Source organism: Lissotriton vulgaris, chromosome 7, assembly GCF_964263255.1.
Source record: "Lissotriton vulgaris chromosome 7, aLisVul1.2, whole genome shotgun sequence".
NCBI classification, from domain to species: Eukaryota; Metazoa; Chordata; class Amphibia; order Caudata; family Salamandridae; genus Lissotriton; species Lissotriton vulgaris.
In genome coordinates this window covers 676,604,656-676,627,685 of record NC_141695.1, presented here as the reverse complement: position 1 = coordinate 676,627,685, position 23,030 = coordinate 676,604,656, and positions in this window count along the sequence as shown.

The following is a 23,030-nucleotide window of genomic DNA, read 5'->3' as shown; positions in this document are numbered from 1 at the left end:
CAGAGAAAGAGATTAAACGTTTGCTCTTGCACACAGGGAGTTACATTTGCAGCAGCTCTCTGTGTGTAATAGCAATGCCAGCTCCCACAGGAGGTGGGGAGCCGGCTGGGACAGAGGGGACCTTGAGGCTACCGCCGTGATACCAAAGGATGGGGTCCATGGGGCCAATATAGGCCTGGGGAGGAGGGCAGCATGGCCCTCCTTACCCATTTGTTTGTGATGGGCTCTGGGGATAGTATCCCCAGGGCGGAAATATGCCCATGGATGGGGGGCGCACAGCTCCCAATTCCCTTCAGATTAAAAATATTTTTAAAAAGCCAGACCCGGGGAACGGGCCCCTAGCGCTGAAATCGGCCTGGGGAGAGTGGCCCGCAATACCCATCCCCCATGCAATGAAGGCCAGGCCTCAGGCGATTGGGCCTCCATTTCGAAAAGAGAAAGAAGCAAAAAAAGACAGAACAAAACAAAACAGAGGGCAGAAAATGGGCAGAAGAGGCAAAAGAGAAAGCAGAAAAACAACCAGAAAAAGCAATACAGAGGACAGAAAAAAAGCAAAATAGGGAAAACAGAAGGCAGGAAAGGCGTAATAGAAGCAGAAAAATAAGCAGGATAGGCAAAACAGAGGGCAGAAAAACTAGAAGACACTCACACACCCATACAGTCACTCACTCACCAATACACCCACTTATACACCCAGTCACTCACCCATACAGTCACTCACATAGCCACTCACCTGCATATACAGACACTACCCCACCCATACAGCCACTCACACAGCCACTTACACACCAATACTGATCCTTAACAGGCTTACAGAAAAATTTGATAAACATCTATAGTGACCCATTTGTCATTTAAAGGATACCACTAAGTGCAGCAAATGTACCAACTGTCCCACCAGAGCCTTATACTCTTTAGAGCAGTCTGCTGAATGCCATCTCATTCAGACTAGATTCATGAAGCCGTTTTCTTTCTGCCCATGCTGCTGATGTCTGAAATACTTTTGTGCTACTTTTGAGACAATGTCCCAATCTATCACTGTATCACAATCAAGTAAACTATTCTTCTAGTGTTGGTCAATGTGAAAACTAATAATGAAATGACATGATAAAGACGCTTATGTCTACTAGCTGCATTTTACACAAGGGGAATACAGAAACCCCTGAAGCTCCTGCACAAAAGGAGGCCCCCAACATGTCATGGGACCCCAACCTATCAGGGGGCTCCCATTTAGACCAAGTCCAATGAATATTTGTGATATATGGTATACTCAGGGGCCCTTCTTAATCTTCTGCAGCAGGGGTTCCATCACTTTGTGCTAAACCCCCGCCTTGTGTAATTATTGGCTCACTCATTCACTCACAGCCCTTTCCCCTGAACACACACACGTTGGGGCAGATTTATCATAGTGTTGCATTGCTCTTGCGTCACTCAAGGGCAACGCAACACTAAAGTCAGCAAGCCCATCTTGCGTGGTCCTGCTGTGTTGGTTAAATCTTCAGTAACGCAAGGCAGCTCAAGTCGATGCCTTGCATTAGTCTGAGCCAGGGAGGCGTTCCATGGGTGGAGCGTGGGTGATCCCATGCATCCACCCATAGATGTGGCAGCTTTCACTCTGACACCTTCCCAGTTTACCGGGGAATATGGCAGGGATGCCCTTTCACCCCTATGCTCTTCCTCCTCACCATGCAGCCCTAGGCGGTGGCCTTACGTCAGTCGGCTCAGATTGTGGGCATCCATACCCCTGGTGGACCCTCTAATCTATACTTGTACGCAGACAATATTCAGCTTAGCAAACACAAGGAGATGATGGATGGAGCGCTGAAACTTTTCAGACACTCACCCCCAGTCTCAGATCTGGGTTGAATCCATCATCATTCTTTAGCTCACTTCACCACCTCAGGTCAGACCCATCTATATGCAAATCAGTCTGGACCTGTGGCTCATGGCAACAGTCCAGCCCGAACTGCCAAGCCAGGTCTTCCCTGAACCGGAAACAAGCATCCTGAGACCGGTTTCTGGGTAACACCCTTCATCAACCAGGCTAGCTGTTCTGCTTACTCTCTCGGCACTGCCCTCTGCCATCCCTGTGGTTTTGGAGACAGTTAAAACGTTTGCAGCCATATCTGGTTACAAAGTAAACTGGGGTAAGAGTGAGGCCCTCCCACTTTGGAGAGTCACCACCTGTGCTGTTGTTACCAGATTCCAATTTCAATGGAAGGATGCACACCTAAAATATCTTGGTGTCTATGTCAATATGGGTTTGGAGTTAATGAAAGAGGGCATCCACGACCCACTCATGAAGCGCGGGCAGCACTACTTTGATAAGTGGTCACACCTGAACCTGTTCCTCTGGGGCTGCACATAAGCAGTGAAAATGGTGACCCTCCCCCGCTTCACCTACGTACTGGACATGCTCCTCCTGCTAACGTCTCTCTCAAAACTTTGACAAGTAGGCAAGGCCATCAAGATCTTTGTATGGGGTATTGAGACCCCATTTAGCCATTAAGAAACTTAATAGCCCACAGATCCATAGGGGTTGTGGGCCTCCCTTCTGTGGCACACTACTGTATGGCTCTCCATCTTGCACAGTTGGCATTCATGCATACCCGGGTTGCGGATCTCCCATTATGTGAGACAATAAAAAATTGGCTTGTCCATGGCTTGCTGGGGTTGCTTCCCCTCTACCTTCATGTACCCGCTGGCTGGCACTGAGGCCCTAACCCCTATTGTTCAGGCAATGTACAGAACCTGGGCGTGAGCCCACAAGCTCTTCTTAGTTGATGTCTGCCTTCATGACAAAGCACACATATGGTGTAATCATGGCTTCTGCATTAGCAAGGACATGCTTGATTAGACTCCCTGGCGTGCGGCGGGCACAGATACTTTGTCGCACCTGCTCTCACAAGGTGAACTCTAGTTCTTTGAGGCGTTACAGGAAGTATTTGGCCATCAACAAACCCAGTACTGGTGCTATATGCAACTGCGCTACTGTCTAGTAAGTAGTTTAGGACCGCGACCCTGGTCTGTCCCCCCATCCGCAGTGCTCACATACCTTGATACATTGGGACAGTTTAAGGTTGTGATGCCCGGGCTATATAACCTTCTGATTTGCCATCTATACTTACAGCCACAAGTCGAGTGGCTCAGAGAGGTCTGGCAGACACATGTTCAGGTGTAATACAAGGATGAGGACTGGGTGAAGATATTGGAGTCCCTGGGAAGGGGGACTCGAGAGGCCCAGATTAAGTGCAGTCTGTTTAATATTCAGGAGGGCTGGCATTGGACGCTGGCACAGCTAGGTGCCATACATATACCTGTCAAAGGTTTTACCCTCAGACCTAGAACTACATTTCTGAAACATACATTCAACAAAAGTTGATTTACTGCATTGCATGAAAGGAAGAGAGCAGAAAGGTGCCTCTCTCTAGGCTGCCATGCCCAAACGCACACATCCTTGTACCATAGTGCAAAAGTGTGTGCATTCTGTAAGGTATAGTGTTTGTACTGGAAGGGGATCCTTCCAATACAAAAACTATCTTTTAACACTTTCCAGGCTTTGTATGTATGCTGTACAAGCAAAGTGGGAAAAACTAGGAGAAATTACAACATTTCTCCTCTTTATGCCTGCCGTAAGGTGGTCTAAGATTTTGGAGCAAATCCATGTCTAAGAATGTTTGTAGGTAAGGATATGCATCAAAACTCCTGGGTGGTTGTATGGAACGTCAATGTACCAACCATGGAATGCCACCTTGATGCAAAATAATGAAATACAGAACATATTGCAACTTTACATTTTTTAAATTCTCCAAAGCAAATCCTAATTTGTGTTGGAAAGTAATTCTGAGCATAAGACTTTGCATCAGATTTGTATTATGAAAGCAACACAAACTCAGCGCAAAGAATTAGTCAATTTAGGCCTTGGTCTTCAACTGCTCAGAAAGCTTCTTTTGGGAAGGCTTCTCATGGCAGATTTATGGGCCCAAGGTCACACTGCAGTCAAGTCTCCTTTACGGGTGGTTTCTCTGCCAAGGCGGTGGAGCGTCACCCCACTGTTCTCAGAGAAGAAAAAAAAGAACATGATAATTACCTTGGTATTATCATTTTATTTTTCTTTGCTACGAGGCTTGGTTAGGGCGGGGCGAGGCTGGTGGCACAGGGGGAGGAGTGGTTTGCAAACACAAAGTGTGCATGACTGCTTGGCCGGCCGTCTTGGCCTGGCCAAATAGTAATGCACACTTTGCATGTTCCCCACCAGACTGTAAAACACAGCCTGGTGAGGAACAAGCACAGACTCCCTGTTCCCGGCTGAGCACCAAACTATAACGCTCAAACCAATCAAAATGCTGCATTGCAGCATTGTGATTTGCTTAGGGAAGAGGGCCTGGGTGCTTCCTGGTTCTGAGACTCTCAGGAAGTGAAGCAACAACAGTGAGACAGAGGCATTGAAAAGGCAAGTGTTTTTTTTTTTCTTTTTTGTTCAACATCGCACCTTGTCACCCCCGTTCTCTGCCATCCTCCATCGGTCTCCGTAAGGGACTAATCTTCTTAAGTCATTTGGGGCCGGTTGGAGTCAGATGTTCCTCAGTACTTTGTGTCCCTGAACAGGCTTGTTTCTGTCTCTTGTCCTCCTTGTCCTCTTAGTCCTAATGCTGGTCCTTCTAGTGTTGGTTCCATGGTCTTTGTGTTCTTGGCCCTGTCCTCTTAAACATACTCCTTTTGGCACTGTAACTAGCTCGCCTGGACTTCCTTGTACTTGTCCCCTTTATCCTTATCCTAGGCAGAACTCGCGGAGCTGCCAAAAAATCTGCCAAAGTCCACGGACTTTCGTGAGTGGGTGGAGAATTGCTCGGCCACACCATAGGAAGTCCCCCGGAATGCTGAAAGTAGTTGGGGGCCAAGATCCCCTATTGTTACCACAAGTAAGTCTCCCAGCGTGGGATTGCTGAGATGTCGTCAGAGGCCCTGCCCCCTTTCTCAACCACTCGGCAAAGGGGCCTCCTGTTGCATTGCTGGTTGGGGGATGAAGTCCCCTTGGCTACTAAAGACCGTTGGAGGCCACAAACCCCTTTTGTCGCCACAAGGAAATACCCCACAGTGGGAATGCTGAGACATTGTCAGAGGCCCCGTCCCCTTTCTCAACCTCTCTCCAAAGGGGCCTCCCGGTGCACTACTGGTTGGTGGATGAAGTCACCCTGGCTGCTTGGGCAGGTGGGTAACAAGAACCCCTATTGTTGCCACAAATAAGTCCCCCACAGCGGGATTGCTTTGACGTTGTCGAAGGCCCCGCCCCCTTTCTCAACCACTCCACAAAGGGGCCTCCTGGCGCACTACTGGTTGGAGGATGAGGTCCCCTTGGCTCCTGGGGGTCATTGCGGTCCAAGATCCCCTATTTTTGCCCCAAGTAAGCACCTACAACGAAATTGCTGAGACGTTGTTGGAGGCCCTGCCTCCTTTCTCTACCACTCAGCAAAGAGGCCTCCTGGCACATTACTGGTTGGGGGATGAAGTCCTGTTAGCTGCTGAGGGTCGTTGGGGGCCAAGAACCCCTATTGTTGCCATAAGTAAGTCCCCCACAGCGGGATTGCTGAGATGTTGTCGGAGGCCCGGCCCCCTTTTTTCAGCCACTCTGCAAAGGGATCTCCAGGTGCACTACTGGTTGGGGGATGAAGTCCCCTTGTCTGCTGAGGGTTGTTGCGGTCCAAGAACCCCAATTGTCGACACAAATAATACGCCTAATCTTAGTCTTTTTTCTCTTAATACTTTTGAACATTCTGGTCTTCCTGCAACAACTCCTATTACTCCTCCTGCCCCTACTTGCTCTTCTGATGTTGGTGCTGGACCTCCTGCCCCCCCTCACCCTCCTTGTGCTCCTAGTCCTGCTGTGATATTGCTACTCCTGATGGCCCTTTTCACCGTCTCTTTCTACCCTTTCCAAGGCTCAGCCATGTACTCCCTCCAGGACTCTTCTGTTGTTTTTCTTCCTCCAGCTTCTATGGGGGAGTTGGGAAAATCAAAGAGTGCCTACTAGGTCTCAACATCGAATTTTCACCTTTCCCACTGCGGAGCACCTGCAGGACCTGATCAATAAAAATACAGGGTTTAAGACACAAGTTTCAAGGTATACAAGTGATAAGTTAACTCTGCTGGTTAATGTATTTACTGAAGAGCTATGAGTGCCATCTCTGGTTGCAGGTTCGAAGCACCATAATATAGCACAGAGTATGAATTTCACTGCTTCAGAACATATAGTGTAACCGGTAGGTTGCAGACATGTGTTTTATGTAAGCAGTAGGTTAAGGATCACGTCGCAGAGATCCTTGTGTTACCTGCACGTAACAAGGTGCAATCATGGCGAAACAGCTCAATAAGTTATGCGTATCCAGCAAGGCACAGACTGAAACTTTGCAGATTTTAACTCGATTTTTTTATCAATAAAATGGGTCTATTGTGGGAAATTAAAAATTACGTGCCACAATTTTCAGTTTGTAAAGCGTACTAAACGTATGAAGTACTAACACATAGACAAACGTGAAATTGTCACGGGGCATGCATAGACCTGCATACTGAGTAGTAAGCCACACAACTTTTTTAGGTCTCAGTTTTCCTCTTGAAATTTCTGCAATGGCATGGTAAGTGTCTTAGCTTCCCCTGATGGCAAAGCATTAGGCTCCAGCTTAGCTTCATATGAGCTCTAGGTGCTCCCAGGTAGGATGTAGCTCGGACAAAAGGAGGCACCTGCATCCACCAAGCAGGTTACATTAACACGAACAGTGAATGTACGCAGGCGCCACCCTGTGTTTCGGTATTTGCACACTGCATCAGGACACTTACATACGGCACAGAAATAGCTCCTGGGTCTGACTTACATCAACCGCACTCTCTTCCACTGGCTGTAGAATATCCCTTTTCAACAGAATTTTGCAGGCTCTTCATTTATGTTATAAAAGTTAGTTTGGAAAAAGTGCACAGTGCACAGCATTCAGTGACATATTGGGCAGAATTCAGAATTGAGTAACCTTACTTCCAGTAGCTTAAAATGTCTCATTGGCACTTAGTGATTACGACTGGTGTTCTTGTCACACTCTGTTGCCCTCTCCATAGACAGCTACTTACGCAAATCTATCCAGATCAGTTATTTACTTTTGTCAGAGGAATGACGGATGCTATGAAAGCCATGTCTTTATGCTTGACTTGAATCCCTGGTATGGTTACAGCATATTCATAATCTGGCTGACTTTTTAATTTCCAATTCGAGTGGATTCTAGCTGCATCCATTGCCAGGATTTCTTCATTGAGTGCCTGGTAGTTGAGCAATCGTCCCCTAAATAAGTGTAACCAAACAAGTGTGGTGAACATTGTGGTGAATAAATCCTAAGTACATAAAACATGAGCATGTATTTTTAGGTCTGGGTTGAAGGCACAGCTGTCCGACAGAGCTTTTGTTACTACTCTTTTACATATATACATACAAAGGGCTGCAGAGGACTAAACATTTTTTACCTCATGCTTTTGGCTATTTGGTTTACCATGCCACCTCCCAGAAAGTGCTTTATTGCAATGCATAAGTAGCATTGTTTTCAGCAGTTTGCGGGATCTATTTGGTGAATGCAGAAATCACCTTGATAAGGCTTTGCCCTCTAAAAGCAACCCATTCTACATTGTATACAAAGTCTGATAAACATGATAAATAGCTTTCATTATGACTAATGAGTCGCATATATTTTGTGTGAAAAAACACTACATAAAACAAACTGATTTTCTTAAACATAACACCTAACAAATATTACACAGAATTTGTAAACCTTTCTTGATAGGTTGTCTCATTACTGCGCTCAGATTCTCGCTTCATCCCCAGGTCAGCTTGGTTGGTTTATTTTCACAGGTTGTATGTGCCATTGTGGACCTTCTTCTACATCACTGGTTGCATCTGTAATTGAAATCCTTAATCAGTGTAGCGCATTGTCAGTGCTACTGTATTTCTATTCCTGTGTTAAAGGTTGGATGTGCCACTGTGGTATTTCCTGTACTTTTATAAAAAAATAGAGTTTTGCTAATTTAAGTAATGCAGCATTTCTTAAATACTATTGAAACTATATCACGGTTAGTTATTTGGCAGTTTCATTTCACTAAATTTTATCTGCAGTTTTTCTTAATTTGAGGACACCTTTTACCAGTCTGTGATCCTACAAGCTTATGGTGTTCATTCTAGAGACACCAAGTAATAATCTTTGTTACTGTAGTCTTGTGCTGGTCATTCTTGGAACCCCTAGCTTTCACAATGTCAATAGGGCTGTCTTTAAGGTGCCAATGCATGTACACAGCATTTGTGCATGCCCATGTTTGCCAGCATTATAACATCAAAGCCAGGACTATTGGTTTTGCCAATGGTTGTTTAATTTGAAGATATCACAAGATAAGCTGCACTGGTACCTAAGATACACTAATGCCTAGATGCATCAACCTTTTTAGGAAGTGCAAACGGTGCGAATCGCAAAAATCGGCCGTTTGCACTTCCTAAATTGGTTTTTGGGATGCATCAAGCATTTTTGGAAAATCGCTATTTGTAGCGAATTCCAAAAATGCGATTGCTTTTAAGGAATCGCAAATTTGCGATTCTTTAAAAGCAATGCATCATTGACAAAACATTTGCGATTTTCAAAATTGCATTTGCAAATTACCACGAAGTTGAACTTCGTGGTAATTTGCAAAATTGTTTAAAAATGCACTAAAATGCATTTTTAAAACTGTTAAGTTACAGACACACATGTCCTTAGGACATGTGTGTATGTAACTTACATGTAAAAGTGCATTTCATGGGTGCAGGGGGGGGTCCTTTGGACCCCCCTCTCCACCCTTGAAAGGCTTTGTTGAATTCCGATTTCAAATTGCGAATTCGCAATTCCCATTCATTCCTATGGGCATTTCAGCCCATAGGAATGAATGGGAATTGCGAATTCGCTATTTGAAACTCGCAATTTTATTGCGATTTTTACCGAATCTCAATAAAATAGCAAAATTAATGATGCATTGCCATTTGCGATTCCTTATTTGCGATTCCTTATTTTTCGCAAATAAGGAATCGCAAATGACAACGTTGATGCATCTAGGGGTAAGTGTTGATGGAGGAAGCGTGGATGTCAATCATCTGTTCCCAGGGGTCAAAGCTCCTGCAAGTGGCTTGCCTTGAGGTGGAGTGGTGCTGCTCCTGCTGCCCCTGGTATCAAGAGTCATGATGGCTGTGGCAGGAACAGAGCACAAGTTAAATAAGGATTTAGGAATACTGTTTAGGCCAAATTGTTTCCACACTTTTCTCTGTTCCCTAGACAGTCAACTGCAAATTAGAGGCTCTTTGAGGGGTTATGGGTAGCACAACATGGCAAACCATTGATCTCACTGCAGTCAAACTGTGTGATATCACTTTGCTACCCCTGGATTTAAGGGGCGTTGCCATCCATGTAAGGGTCCATGAAAGGGAGCAGTCCCAGAGTGGGGGAAATGATCCTGGCACAGGACCTTCACTGGTTTTCTTACATCTGTTGGATATATGTCTGTCTTGCTAGGTGGGACATGTACTGTAATTAAGACTTAAAACCCACGAGGTCACAAAACTCTTCTAACTTTTAATATTTCCGTGCATACCTGTATGTTTGGAGTATCAGCAACCAAACAGTGAAGTGCCAAAGATCCCAGCCTGTTAAATTACTTTTCTCCTTAGATAATTACTCTAGTCATTTGATTTCAGATTACATTTTCCGATTTGTGAATCTGTGCTGTGTCTGGGATGACAGTGTCATCCCAGGCTTCGAATTGCCAAATTTCATGTGCCTCTGCACCTACATTATATGAAACCTAGGGGCATATTTGTGAGCCCCTAGCACCACTGGACCATCAATTTTTTTGAGGCTCCAGTGGCGCCCTGTTCAGGCCCATATTTACAAGTCCACGCATGGCTTTTCATGGCCTTGTAAATATGACCCCCTTTCACATTTACTCTGCGCAAAAGGTGCATTCCATGGGTGTTGCTGTAGGTGTTCCCAAACAAGACCCATGGATTCGGACGCATTCCCAGATATACAAGGTTCCATAAACCTGGGAATGCTCCAGATTCTAAAGCCTCCCCAAGGGAGGCGTTAAAGTGGCATACCGAGGAAAAATACCTTTATTTCTCCTCACTGTTTGCACTATGTGCGCTACAGAGGAAAACGCCATTAGTGATTGTTTTTATGCAGGACAGTTTCCCTTCCTGCACAAAAACAATCACCCCTGCAATGCAGGCACCTTTGTACTCTGGTGCAAGGGTGCTTGCGTTGGTGCTAGACAGCCAATTGCGCACCAGCGCAGAGGAAAGCACATGGTTGTGTCGTATTGCTGTGAATACAGCGCATCCCTGCACTTTCCTAATGACGCAACTCGGTGAGGTAAGATGGCTTGCAGCACCACACTGCGTCATTTTCTTGTAAATATGCCCTGTACATTCTCCTTCCACCAAATCTCAGTATGACACACATATAGCCTGTACTGGGCATTCTTGCCTTTCACTGAACACAGGAGAGGCCACATGAATAAAAAAGTGTTGGAGTTCACAGCCTGATGAACGCTAGGAAGATCAAAAAGAACTTTATAAAGATCTTTGATAATTCCTTTTCAGATATCAAGATGGGAATCCTTGTTGTTTCCTAAACCGAATGCTCCCTCAGAATATTATGGTAAAACAATTTCCAAGGACATTTAGAACACCATAACTCATTGAGGAGCTGACCCTGATAAAACTCTGGCTTCAGAGGATGATTGACTTTTACCAAATACGTTTGGTTTGGCTAGGGCCATACAATCAAATATAAATTCGTATTTCAGAAGTACTAAATGTCATGTTAGGTTTCAATACGTCTTAAAGGGTGCTCCACTTTGGACAGCTTCCATCCTCTGTGAACCAAGGCTGTCAGTGGGGATGGTGATGTTACCTAGCCAAATACCACTTTGGAATATTTTGTTATTCTTCAGCCATTCTCTAAATTGCCCTTAAACCCAGAGCGTTTTGAAGTCCTGTACACCTTGATGAGGGGCAGCTCATAGAAGACCATGGCTCTGGTAGATCACAGAAGATCTAGGTTTCTTTTCCCAGATGAGGCTAAAAACCAACAATAGAGACACTGTGGATATGCATTGTAATAAACTCTCAAAATTCACAAGTAGGTTGCGTTACCACTATTAACGTTTGATTTCCATTCAGATTCATTAGATATTACTACAATTCCCTTAGTAGCAATCGCCCTATGTTTCTTCCTGTTTAAAGGGATGCTACCCCACTCCTCCCTCTTTTGATTGAGGATGCCCTGCCCCCATCGCCACAGAGGACTTACTGTTGTGGGAGCCAATTCCAGGCCCCATAACTTGTGCTGTTGCCCCACCCCTATCACCACACATCAGTTACTTACTTCCCTAGTTTTGCTAACGCCAATCCTGCAGCCATCTAGGTGTCCAGTAGCAGCAAAGCCCCTCTGTACCACAACTGTGAGGGATGAGGAATCAATTGCTTCCCCATGCTGCCGAGGCTTGACCATGGACAAGACCACCGTCGTGACACATCTGACTGTTTCCCCAGGCTGCTCAGGTTTGGCCATAAACAAGACTGCAGCTGCAGAAAAAGCAACTGTGCCTTAATATTGCCAGGTTCTGTCAGACCAGGCCCTAGTCTTCACATGGCCGTCACATCTCAGATAAGTCCTCACATGTACACATGTTCACAAGCACTGAATATAAATATGGAGCAGTCCCACACCTCCACTCCCACCCCTCTAACTGCACTTGGTTGCTATCCAGAGTCCAAAATAAAGTATCCTAAAAACAATGCCCCTTTTACCATATGATCTTACCTAAAGGATGCAGTTTGTCAAATGTTTACAAAAATTCCTGGTTCCTATCATGGAATGCCCCAGGTATCTAATAGGCTAATAGGCTTCTAATAGGGTCTTTGCAAATTAGCCAATGTCTTGAACTTAGAGAGGCCCACTGAGTCCTGTTCCCTTTCTTTGATCCATTTTAGAACTTCCATCTGGCTAAGATATTGTGAGGACAATATATAAGTGGGCAAACCTTCTCAGTAAATCACAGCTAGAGGATTTCAGACCTAATTACCTCATAAGTGTTTATTGAGAACCAGGATCGGCCTTCTAAACCCAAAGCTGACCTATTCAATGACCATTTTCACAAGCTGGCACTTCACTTCGCATAAGCATGGCAATACTTGACAACCTAAATTTCACACTGATCACCTGGCTTCTATGATCACTAGGCTGTCCCTATCCTAGACTTATAATTTATTACATTTAAGAAACGTGTTTACGGTGTTGTTCCTTAGAAAGCCATTAGAAACCTGACTAGTTTGGGAAATTATTTTCACAAAGCCATTCATCCACTGATTAATGTGAGTCAGCATGAGGTAACTTCACAATGGAAGGACCGTGTCCAAAAATATCAAGTCCAAGATCATTTCAAATCTGGATTCCAGTTTGAGCATAGGATAGTAATAGCCCGTCTTGATGTTGAGTGGGACCCATCAAGCTACAGAGAAAAGGAAACCACTCCTTCGTCTGCCTTGTTGATCACCTGCTATATTTAACTGAGTGTATTATTACCTTTTGTTATCAACGCTATATGCATGGGTGGAAGGAAACTCCTATCAACCCTTAAGAGAGGGACCCTGACCGTCTGGGACTCACCCTGACAGGAAGGGCAGTATTAACATAATCAAACAGTAGCAAGACTATGCATCCTGGTGGCTGGGAGAGACCTGCAGCCAATCAGAAGTCATGACAACAATCCCATAAAAATTAGCCCTTGAAACAACCAATCTGAGACAGATTAACTCTTTGTCGAACCCAAGCAACTCTTGCATCCACAATGTCATAGAATATGCCCACCAGAAGAAAGGAACAAGCAATTAATGCTCCCCTGTTAAGTGAGTAATATTCAAGGCATCCCCTTGCCTGGTTTCTGCACATAAGATCAGATGAAGCTAAGTGTTCCAACTTAATGCCTGCTAGAGATAAGTCGGGGATAGGGCCCACCCTCCTAAGTAATCCATCCTCATCATGTGTCTCATACACCATGCACCATACATATATTCACAAGAGTGAGCATTCAGACACACCAGACCAGCACAGTAGAGATCAACAACCTTATCCACATCCCTATCACTAACACGTGCACACCACCAACAAACCAAACAGTCCAATTCCGACTCAATAACACACACGCTGCAGTCCTCATGCACTTGGCATCAGACATCAACACACAAAGCCTTATGTGTCCACTCTTCATACCCAACCCCATATCTATCCTATATGTCCTTATCACTGCAGGTTACAACATCCAACACAGACCCCACAAATAAAACAGAAGAGATAAACACTGCCATCCACAGGTCCTTCTCGCCAAATACCCTAACTGAATTGGTTCACCTTAGTCACCTACCACATCAGGCTTTCACCATTCCATACAGCTTGGCGTTTTTAATCTTGCCAAAGTTATCCAGAATAAAAGTAATATACTAAAGTAATTTGGAAAACCTGCTGGCAATTTTAACTTTTTATCCCTAATAAGGGCTCTGCTAATCAACAGCCTTAAGCCCACCTATACACATTAGGAGTATCGGGTGAGGACCAAAGGATGAAGCATGCTACTGGTGGTACTACTGGGTAAGGGTCCTTTTATAAAACTAAATAGTTTTTTTAGTCTTTTTCTGACCCCTAGTTGGTTTTGAAATGAGGTATTAGAGAAGTGTAAACACAAGAGTTCTCTCCCCTATGGTAAGGTTCATGTGACACTGGAAGCTGTGTTGACTCCCTCTTCTTGCTTTTGGGTCCCACTTAAAGTAACAACCACATCACCATCCACTACTACTTACTTCAATCCAGATCAAAATCAAGTCAAGGCCAGCTAAACAAGAAAACAATATTTTCCTTCATTCAATTACTTCCTCATAGACTCTCTCCCTGATGAATGAATCAGGACCCATCAGCTAGCAACAGACAACGTACACAACACCACTCTTATTAAACATGTGAATGCTCACACACCATTGAAAACTTGCTATTCTAAACCTAAATGCTCGGCACCCAGAAGGTTAATAAGAACAAGCGCATCATACGCAGACAGGAAAAGAAATGGAGACAAAGCGAACCCTATGATGACCACAGCCAACTTCAAACACTATACTCTACACACAGGCTCCTCATCACCTCAGACAGAGAGGAAAAGAAATGGGAACAAGCAAAACCCTTTGATAACTACAGCAAACTTCAAACAATATACTCGACACACAGGCTCCTTATCACTTCAGACAAAATTACCTTTTGTCAAACCATCATCAATGGTGCCTGCAACAAAAGCAACTCAGTTTCAAGCACAAGGGAAACCCTGTTATCTACCGGGAACTGGAGTAATAAGCAACTTCTGAAGAACAACAGGCCCTATGGTCACAGTTCACCATTATCAAAATATATATATATAACCAAACAATGGTTTAATACAACATCATATAAAAAGAGTTATATATAAATATGACAGTGGGGTTGTTGTTCTTTAGATGTTGCAATAGAGGCAAAGCATTTTTGAAGGTAGTCAAACACTGTCATACCCTCCAGTCCCGCACTCTATCGACAAGTGAAATGCCATTGATAATTTCTTCTCAAACAAGACCAGAACTTGCATTAGTAGCATCAAAGAGACACACACACTGGCTTCCAGCCACACATGAACCACCCTTACATGGACAGCTTTCAATATACTGGGCCGAGCTGCAGATAGCTGTGGAAATAGCTTTGGAGGAGCTTACAGCCAGGAGAAGGCTGTGTGAGTGGTGGGAGCCGTGGCAGAATATTTTCACAGTAAGTGTGAAAATAAGGGGGGTTGGGGACTACTAAGGCACCTGTGGCTTCTAGGCACCATCACTGAGAAACTAATGGTGAGATATGGAGCAGTCATCCTGGGCAGTAGTGTTTCTGGGTTTTGTCTACTATGATGCATGCTCCTTGGGGTAACACAGCAGCTTCCTGACAATCATTGCGTAGTTAACAGTACGGCTGCAGAATGTTCCTCTGGAACCATTGGCCTATAGGTACTGTGTAGAGGATCTGTCTAATAGCAGGTTTCTCTGGGACTGCAAAGAATTGTGGGACTCACTGGTTCTTTAGAAGGCCAAAAAGCCATTGAGTGTAGTATATGAAAACATTTATTACAGGTCCATTAGGGTTGAGGGGTTGTGTACAGAGATCAACCAATCCATCAAAAGATTGACGTCTGTCTGCAGTTCCACCCTTCACCACTATCATCTATTAAATGCCAGTGCTCCAGAAGAAATAATCAGTAGACCCTTACCAACAATGAATTCATGGAATTTGTAAAGGTAGCTGTGTCTTCATCCATCTCACTTTAGTGGCTGGATCACCTCCCTCCAGCCACAGCAATGCATGTAATACCACTATCTAGAGAAGCTGTTGTCATCCTCAGTCTTGAGCCATGCTAACACCAGGGACATCCAAGGTGGAGCTCACTGGCTTCAGTACTCAAATTCGCTCACACGTGGGGTCCTACTACTACACAAGTGCTACACACATACTGCACATGAAAATGCATTCCACATACACACATGATGTTCACACAAAGTTTTGTTTTTACACATAACGGAGGAACTTTACAAGAGGAAGGTCAGTAGGCCACACTCTCGCTGGCACTGTTAAAAAGGTCCAGTCACCTGTATGATATCAAGAAACATAATATCTACCACCCCCACCTTCTCTGTTAAATCCAAGACAGGAAAGGTCGTTATCGGCCTATGCTAAGGGTATGCTTGATGCATGACTCCAGGTCACAAGACTTCAGTTGGGCATTCCATTGTCTGTAATAGGCCTGCTCCTCATCGTACGTGCTAGATTAATGATGCCAGAGCCAAAAATAAAAGCCAGCCTACCAGAGATACATGCAGTTGGACACTCAGGGCAGGGTGGTTGCCCATAGACCACTCAATGTATATTCCTGCCCCAAAAGGAATCAATCCTACCAGCAAAAAGATAGTTTACCTTTTTCTAGTACTATCTCACAGTACATTTTCAATTTGCTTTCTATCCCAAACAGCTTCTTCCCACTGAATTCTAAAACCCTACATGAAAAGCGGACCTCAAACTTTCCATGTTCCCTCCTTTCTTTCGAATAAGCCCCTCCTTCCCTCCTTCCTCTGTACTCCTCCTCTCTTTGAGTATTGCCAACTCTAAGTTCTGTGCTTATCTACATTAATTTCATTTATTGTATTTCTGCAAATTGTCTACTACCTACTTCATTGATAACAACCTCTCCTCTTTGAAACTACATCCATGAAGCGTAACAGTACCTAATATCCTCTACCTATATATGCATCACGCCAACCATTTACAAGAACTTTCATAGCACCAGCTAATGGTCAGCGAACTCCTAAAAATCTAATCTACCAGAACCAATGTTGTGCAAATGCATGCAACATTTATTTGAGAGTGCAGGACTCATCCCAATAACTAACATTAATCAATAACCATAGAATTACAAATAACCTGGTGTTCCCGGAATAGTACACATCGTCAATTCCTTCATCACCCAAGGTACCTTTCCAGATGAACTGAAAACAGAAAAGATCAACACTATGCTGGAAAAACCCACATTGACCCAAGATGATCTAGGCTGCTACTGACCCATCAAACACATTTAATTAATTAGAAAAATCATGGCAAAAGTAGTCTCCGTTACACTCCGAAATATTATCAGTGAAGACAAGTCACTCCAGGACTACCTGTCTACCTTCACACCGTGCTGCAGCACAGCGACAGCTATCCTCGAATTAGAGAATTATGACCTCCTGATTGTCAACAAGAACTACAGCTGCCATCTGATCCTAGTGAGCCTCTCCAAAGTCTTTGGAACAGTCGACCATCAAGTACTGGTTCACAAACTGGAAAGAAGCCAGTGCTTTTCCAAGACCGTCCTACAGTGGGTCACCTCCTTCCCAGCTAACTGCCACCAATTCACCCAAATGAGAACCTCAAGATCTCAGAAGCTCCCCATCCCCTGTAGAGTACCTCATCCTGTTATAGTCAACCTCTGCATGGAACACCATGGAACCCTGCTCAGTGACAGCACCATTAAAATCCATCAATGTGCTGACAATATGAAACTCTTAGTGAAAATCTCCATTACCCACAAAATTCAGTGACTGAAAACCAGCCTTGATCTCATTCAGAATTGGATGTCTAGCACCAACAGCCACAAACAATCACAAAGCAATCACTAGGATTCCCACTCAATACCAACCCCACCAAGAAAAGCAAACCAGGATTGTACCAGCTGCATCTCTTAAAGAAAGTAAACCCTTTTCCCCAACACCAGCATCATAACTGTCAAAGCCTTACTCCTCTCACACATGAACGCACAGTGTGAATGCTCTGCTATGCCTCTCCCACACACCACATTGGCACCCCTAAAATGTATCCTGCATATTGCAACACCAAGCTGTTCGATCGTGTCATCTGAACCATGAAAGCACCTCACTGGCTCCCCTTGTAAGTCAGAATCATATTCAAAACAGACCCATTACATTTAAGAGCACTAGATGTTGAGGCCCATGCATATCTGATTAAGAAACTAATCACCTCATTTGGAAAGCACTACACAGTATTTAGAGCATATCCAGGCTGGAAGCAAAAACTACAAAAAAGAGAAAACTACAAGGCAGGCCTTCTCCATCTATATCCCATGGTTCTGAAACAAAACCCCTATGATCATCAGAATTGACCTACCCCTCCAGCAATTCAGAAAGGGTCTGAAACTCACCTCCCTATTCAAAAGCCCCTACATTTTTATACGATACGTATCGACACCTGAGAACAATGTGCCTCATTGTTAATAATTCTAAATCATACCTCAGGAGCCTCAACCATGGTCATTGCTCTGTTGCACTATGGGTCTGTTTCTTCTCCCTAAACACTGATATACACATATAAAAACATACACAAGTGCATATAAGCGTACAAGAGAATCCCACAAATCTCTTTGGCCAGGTATTAGGCTGAGCCTTGGTTACTTCGTTTCAATGATAGTTATCTATGTAGCTGTATTTCCAAGATGCACATACCTACAGGATCATTTAAGCATAGCTTCTGCTGTGAAACTCGTGATAAATTCTTGCTCTCTTCATTAAAACGAATTCCAATAGAACTAAGTGAAGATTGGTGTATTTTTAGAAACATGTTGTTTCTTCAGAAATCTTCATAACTTCAAGCTGGAGTATTCAACTTTCACTCTGTTGAATCAAATCTCTCATGTCCAGTTTGTGAGTTAAAATTAGTCCAAGGTGCTGATGCTTAAGTCGTAGACTGCCAACCTCCCATTTACACTCATGGTTTGAAATCTGTCTAAATAAGATGAAAACCTGGGTAAGGAATATAGTAGAGTACTCTTTTTCCATGGTTACCCCCCACTGTTTTGCCTGTCTCTGATGCATCGTTGACTGAATGTGCACTGGGTTCCTGCTAACTAGGTTCCAAGTGCCAGTGTTCTTCCCCAAAACTGTACCTTTGTTTCCAAAATGGGCACACCGCTGTTCCACATATAAGTCCCTTGTAAAAGGTACTAAGGGCATTGTGACCAGAGAGGGTCGACCTGGCACACATCCCTGTGTATCAAACACACAAAGACCTGCTCATCCAAGGCTCTCTATTCATATAAGTGGAGGTGGAAGTTTTCATTACTTTTCTTCACCTATCACTCCTCACTTTCTTAAGAGGTAGTGTCCTTCCACTTTATTCACCCAAAATTTAAAAAAAATAGTTTTTTTAATCAAATGACAGTCATATATCCCATATATGGAAAAACCTAAATGGTGTATCTACCCAAAAAAATAAAACACCTATTGGTGTGTTAGTTTTATAAACAAAAAAGGTGAAAAAGTAAAATGGCTTATTAATATGATTTCCTCATTGTCTTTAAGTTTGGCCAGACTGTCTCTTTCTTCTGTACTGACATTAAAAGAAGTGAATCGGTAATCCATTTGAAGTTTGGCCAGGTCTCAGTACAAGATGATCAAATGTGATAACCTATGGGGACATAGTGCCACTCGCTGGGTTGACTGTAGACAATGGACGAAGTCCTGTGGTATCATTTCTGGGAGGAGTGTCGCGGTCTTGGAAGAAGACCTGCAGTCTCACTTTTCTGAAGAATTACAATAACTCTGCATGAATGGCAAACCAATTGGGCTCCTCTGTAATCACAAAGGACAAACCTCTGCTCAGTAGAGCTTTGTCTGTTGAGTTTAGCTGGTGACTGGAGAGATTAAAGAATTAAAGAGCGAAGTTAGCTGCCAATTTATGCTATTGCCATAGTATTACCACTGAGTTTGTAATGGGCCATTATTATATACATTATTCTTATTCCTCCTAGACCAAGCTTCCACGCATGCTGTTTCAATCTTCCCTATACTAAACTTCGACATACGCATGGATTCAGACTCTAGATGTTAAGATTGACTCCACAAAGAGAGAAGTAAGACACCAACACTTCCTTATACCTAATCAGATTAGTGTGGCAGTGTCCCAGTAGGCTTAACTCCTATTCTGTTCACCCCAGATCTCCTCCAAAAAGACTACGTAGAGATCCCTTTCCAAACTAGACCAAGACACGAGACAATCCCTTGACCCTTTAATCAGTAAGTAAGCGCCGCTAGCACCCCCGCGTGTCCTAGCTCCCGTTCTGGAAGATAGCTACCCTGACTTATGTGTTATAACTTAATAACTGGTTTTGATTTATCACGGTTAGCACGTTGGCACCATGTTAGAATTTACGAATGTTACATACCCTCATATCATTGAACTCCTACTACAGCTAGTAGAGGCTCGTAGCACTGTGCAAGCGCCCCCGCATGCGTTAACTGCTCTCCCAGCCAGTCGCATGGGATGACTACTGAAACCAACATTAATTGGTATATGACTAAGCACTGGGAGCTCATTGGCACTGTATGAAACTAATAACTGTCCAGTAGGGCACAGCGCTAATACATGCTCATCTCTCAAATTAGTTTCAGAACGCTCACTCTGTCCTGATGACTCACTAAAGATCGAAACATCGTCGACCTCCTGTTGAAAATCCCCCCCATTTGTACATATTGTTCTGGATTTCTTTTTCTAGCCGTGTGATATTTCGTATACTGCCACTTTCACTAAGTTACGTTACGCACCCTTGTCACTTTTGTGAGCACCTGAACGTACTTGTGTAAATACTAATCTGCATATTGCTATGATTAAATATATACATGTTGCCCTATGAAGCCTGCTCCCCAATTAATTTATTCATTAGACAAAATAATATTTAACCTTGTGTTACTGGACCTAGTCAGGCCTCCCCTGAACCATTGTCCTTTTCATAAATGTGCTGGTGAAGGCCCTGCCCTTCTGGTTATTGCTGGCTCAGCCACAACAAACAATTTTTACATCTCTGTTTTCTACCTATTTAGTAATGTTGATACTAAAACTGTGGTTTCTTTTATTTTCCCATTGTTGTTTATACCCTGGGTTACAGCCTGTAAGTATAAACTCTTCCTTGTTTTGACAGGTACTCAGGGCAAAATAAGCTGAAAAAAGACAGTATAACGTACTCTTGTACATTATGCTGCCCCTGATCATGTTTAGAATTCTATGTAAATGCAAAGACTTCTCACACACGAGCTAAAGTAAGACTATTATTGTTACTAGATTATCGTTCTTGCTGGAAAGAACAAATATTTAAGAACCTCTTGCTCAGTAGGCAAGTCACCTGGTACTTATTTACATGTTTCCTTGTAGTAAGCTGGCTCTGTATATACAATACCAAAGTAATGTATAGTGTGCACAGAGTTCAGGGGATCCCCAGAGGGTTTACAGAGGCTAAAGTAGATAATACTGATGCTCTCTTTTGTGGTAGTGTAGTCGAACAGTTAGGCTTATCAGAGGGAAGTGCTAAGCATTTGTTGTACACAAACAGTCAAAAAATGATTACACACACGCTCAATGACTTAAACTGAGACCAATTGTTTGTAAAAATATTACTTTTAGTATATTTATGTTATAGAACCAATGATACTTAGTTGCAGTAAAATTGTTTTTTCAATAACACTGCATTACAATGTAAAAAGTGGCACGTTGCTTTTTTCCTTTAATACGTTATCCTAAGGGGAGGAAACTAGATCAGCAATATGCAGGTAAGTAAACGATCTGCAATGTTAAGTTCCTGCATAAAGGATCAGTAGCAGGTAAGGTTCAGATTAGTGAAGAAACTGCACCACCAGCGGCACTGTAGCGGCTGGGTGCAGAGGTCAAGAGGAAGACCTGATGCCAATGTTATCCAGTGAAGAAAAGGGGCAATCAAAGTGGTACTACTTGCAGGTGAGTAGCATGGTTTTGGAACACAGTCTCCAGGGATTAAGGTAAGCACAAGGGAAGGGGTCACAAGGCAGTGCCAAACTTACACCCTCAGCGGCACATTAGCGGCCTTGTGCAGAGTGCCAACACAGCGTTGAGCGTTCAATGCAAACAAATGGAGAATCTTGGAATCAGAAAAGGGCTGCAGGCTCAGGCCAGGAGGCTGGACAAAAAGAAATGTACAGCTGCACAGGTAAATTGAGATGTGCTGGAATGTCAGGACACCATCAGTAGATCCTCCTAAGGCCCAGGGGCTCTGGGGGTAGGGGTGGCCATTGGCATCAGAAGTCAGCATACTGGTGCAGGTTGCGGTTGGAGGAGTCATCTTGCAGAGGGTGCAGATGTCGACTTGGGGTCGGGCAGGTGTCAACCCTTGAGGGACTCTTGCTCAGGATTGCTGGGGAACCCTTTCTGGACCAGTGAGCCTCTTGAACTGGGGCTGTGGGCATCGGGTGCAGAGGGGGTCATCTTTGCGATTTAGCACTAGGTCTTTAAAGTTATTCTTCTTCTGGACAGGTCTGCTGCCCTCAGGAGATTAGGAATCTTTTTAGAAGGCAGGCAATCCTCCCAGGGTTCTGGAGGTTGCTGGGCTGTTGGACAAGCCACTCTTCTGTAGCAGGGTCTCTGAGGGCTGCAGACAGGCTGGTAGTGCTAGGGCCAGGTCAGTTGGTGTTTTCAGTCTTTGCAGCTGCACAGCTCTTCTTTGTCCTCTTCTTCGTAGGTCATCGGTAATCTGAGGATTAAGGTTCAAAAGTGCCCCTAAATACTCAATTTAGTTAGAAGGTACTAACCAATGGTCTGCATACATTTAGGGTGCCTACACCCTTTTTATCTCCACTCCTTCTCGGCAAGGGGAAAATTCCTAACCCTATTGGCTAGAAACCTTCAAAACAATATGAAGGATTTTCAGAGGGGATCACTTCAGCTCAGGGCACCTTAGGAGTGGTCCTGGCTGAGAAGGGGCACACCTCTCTTGCTTACTATTTTTTTCAGATGACCTTGCCACAAAAAGTAGAGGTTCTGGTCAGTATAACAAAGGGCAAGAAGCCTTTGAGCGTCACTGCCATTCTTTGCTTTTCCTGCTAAAGGGTAGGTGTGAAGCACCTCCACCCAGAGCAGGCTTTGGTTCTGACCCGCGAGAGTGAAAGGCTCCCACTTCAGGGGGTCAGAAACATGTCTATAGAAGGCAGGCTGATACAGACCAGTCAGGCACACACTAGTACTTTGGTAGGTTTGCTCGGGGCACCTCTGAGGTGCCTTCTGAGTGCATTTATTAATGAATCCAACACGTGCATCAGTGTGGGCTCATTGATCTGATGTTTGGTACCAAACATCTTGGAATTCGGTGAAGCCATCATGGAGCTGTGGAACTCGCAGTGATAAGCTCCCAGCCCATGTACTCAGTATAGCTTCATTGTGCACTTATAATGTCCAAGAATGGACTTAGACACCTCAGGGGAATATCTGCTAATGCAGTGATGCCCTCATATGAGGTATAGGGCACCCTGCGATATGGGTGTAAGTCCTGCTGTAGGGGTGACTTACCTATGCCTC